This window comes from Papio anubis, chromosome 12 (assembly GCF_008728515.1).
Source record: "Papio anubis isolate 15944 chromosome 12, Panubis1.0, whole genome shotgun sequence".
Classification (NCBI taxonomy): Eukaryota; Metazoa; Chordata; class Mammalia; order Primates; family Cercopithecidae; genus Papio; species Papio anubis.
Genome location: NC_044987.1, coordinates 9005810 through 9008674, shown reverse-complemented (window position 1 = coordinate 9008674; position 2865 = coordinate 9005810).

The window sequence follows — 2865 nt, the reverse complement described above, 5'->3', positions numbered from 1 at the left end:
GTAAATAACGAAATTAAGGCAGAACTCAAGAAGTTCCTTGAAACCAATGAGAACAAAGAGACAACATGCCAGAATCACTGGGACACAGCTAAAGCAGTGTTAAGGGGAAATTTATAGCATTAAATGCCCACAACAGAAAGCTGAAGATCTTAAATCAACACCCAACATCACAATAAAAAGAACTATAGAAGCAAGAGCAAACAAATTCAAACTCTAGCAGAAGAGAAGAAATAACTATGATCAGAGCAGAACTGAAGGAGATACAGACACAAAAAATCCTTCAAAAAACCAGTGAATCCAGGAGCTGGTTTTTTGAAAAGATTGACAAAATAGACAGACTGCTAGCTAGACAAATAAAGAAGAAAAGAGAGAAGAATCAAATAGATGCAATAAAAAAATGACAAAGGGGATATCACCACTGATCCCACTGAAATACAAACTACCATCAGAGAATACTATAAAAACCTCTAGGCAAATAAACTAGAAAATCTAGAAGAAATGGATAAATTTCTGGACACATACACCCTCCCAAGACTAAATCAGGAAGAAGTCAAATCTCTGAATAGACCAATAACAAGTTCTGAATTGAGGCAGTAATTAATAGCCTACCAAATAAAAAAAGTCCAGGACCAGACGAATTCACAGCCGAATTCTGCCAGAGGTATAAAGAGGAGCTGGTACCATTCCTTCTGAAACTATTTCAAATAATGGAAAAAGGCGGACTTCTCCCTAACTCATTTTCTGAGGCTGGCATCATCCTGATACCAAAACCTGGCAGAGACACAACAAAAAAAGAAAATTTCAGGCCAATATCCCTGATAAACATCAATGTGAAAACCCTTAATAAAATACTGGCAAACCGAATCCAGCAGCACATCAAAAAGCTTATCCACCATGATCAAGTCAGCTTCATCCCTAGGATGCAAGGCTGGTTCAACATTCGCAAATCAATAAACGTAATCCATCACATAAACAGAACCAACGACAAAAACCACATGATTATCTCAATAGATGCAGAAAAGATCTTTGATAAAATTCAATACCTCTTCATGCTAAAAACACTCAAACTAGGTATTGAGGAACATATCTCAAAATAATAAAAGCTATTTAGGAAAAACCCATAGCCAATATCATGCTGAATGGGCAAAAGCTGAAAGCATTTCCTTTGAAAACTAGCACAGGCCAAGGATGCTGTCTCTCACCACTTCTATTCAACATAGTATTGGAAGTTCTGGCCAGGGCAATCACAAGAGAAAGAAATGAAGCATATTCAAATAGGAAGACAGGAAGTCAAATTGTCTCTGTTTGCAGATAACATGATTGTATATATAGAAAACCCCATCGTCACAGCCCAAAAACTCCTTACGCTGATAAGCAACTTCAGCAAAGTCTCAGGATATAAGATCAATGTGCAAAAGTCACAAGCATTCCTATACACCAATAATAGACAAGCAGACAGCCAAATCATAAGTGAACTCCCACTCTCAATTGCTACAAAGAGAATAAAATATCTAAGAATACAACTTACAAGGGATGTGAAGAACCTCTTCAAGGAGAACTACAAACCATTGCTCAAGGGAATAAGAAAGGACACAAACAAATGGAAAAATATTCCATGCTCATGGATAGGAAGAATCAATATCATGAAAATGGCCATACTGCCCAAAGCAATTTACAGATTCAATGCTATTGTCATCAAGCTACCACTGACTTTCTTCACAGAATTAGAAAAAAAAAAACTACTTTAAATTTCTTATGGAACCAAAAAAGAGCCTGTATAGCCAAGACAGTCCTAAGCAAAAAGAGTAAAGCTGGAGGCATCATGCTACCTGACTTCAAACTATACTACAAGGCTACAGTATCCAAAACAGCATGGCACTGGTACAAAAACAGACACACAGACCAATGGAAAAGATCAGAGAACTCACAAACAAGACCACACATCTACAATCATCTGATCTTCAACAAACAAATACCACTTGACCCAGCAATCCCATTACTGGGTATACACCCAAAGGATTATAAATCATTCTACTGTAAAGACACATGCATATTTATGTTTACTGCTGCACTATTTACAATAGCAAAGACTTGGAACCAACCCAAATGCCCATCAATGATAGACTGGATAATGAAAATGTGGCACGTATACACCATGGAATACTATGAAGCTATAAAAAAGAATGAGTTCATGTCCTTTGCAGAGATATGGATGAAGCTGGAAACCATCATTCTCAGCAAACTAACACAGGAACAGAAAACCAAACACCACATGTTCTCACTCATAAGTGGGAGTAGAACAATAAGAACGCATGGGCACAGTGAGGGGAACATCACACACTGGGGCCTGTCATGGGGTGGGGCACAAGGGGAGGGAGAGCATTAAGTATTTGTCCTAATGGCTTAAAACCTAGATGACGGGTTGATGGGTGCAGCAAACCACCATGGCACATGTATACCTATGTAACAAACCTGCACATTCTGCATATGTATCCCAGAACTTAAAGTAAAAAATAAAAAATAATAATAAAAAATAAAAAGAAGAACCCTATCCGATTAGGGCCCCACCCTTATGACATCATTTGACCTTGATTATCTGCTTAAAGGCCCTGCCTCCAAGTACAGTCATGTTGGGGGTAAGGGCTTCAGCACATGAATTTTGGAGGGACACAATTCAGTCCATAACAGAATGAATATTAAGTGGAATTATTGCTAATTTGTAAGGGATAATGTTAGCATTGTGGTGATGTAAGAAACATCTAAATTTTTTGAGATGTATTCTGAAGTATGTAGGAGTAAAATCAAATGATGTCTGAGGCTTTGCTTTTAAAAACTTTAGAAGAAAAGAAGGGAAAATGAAAAGAT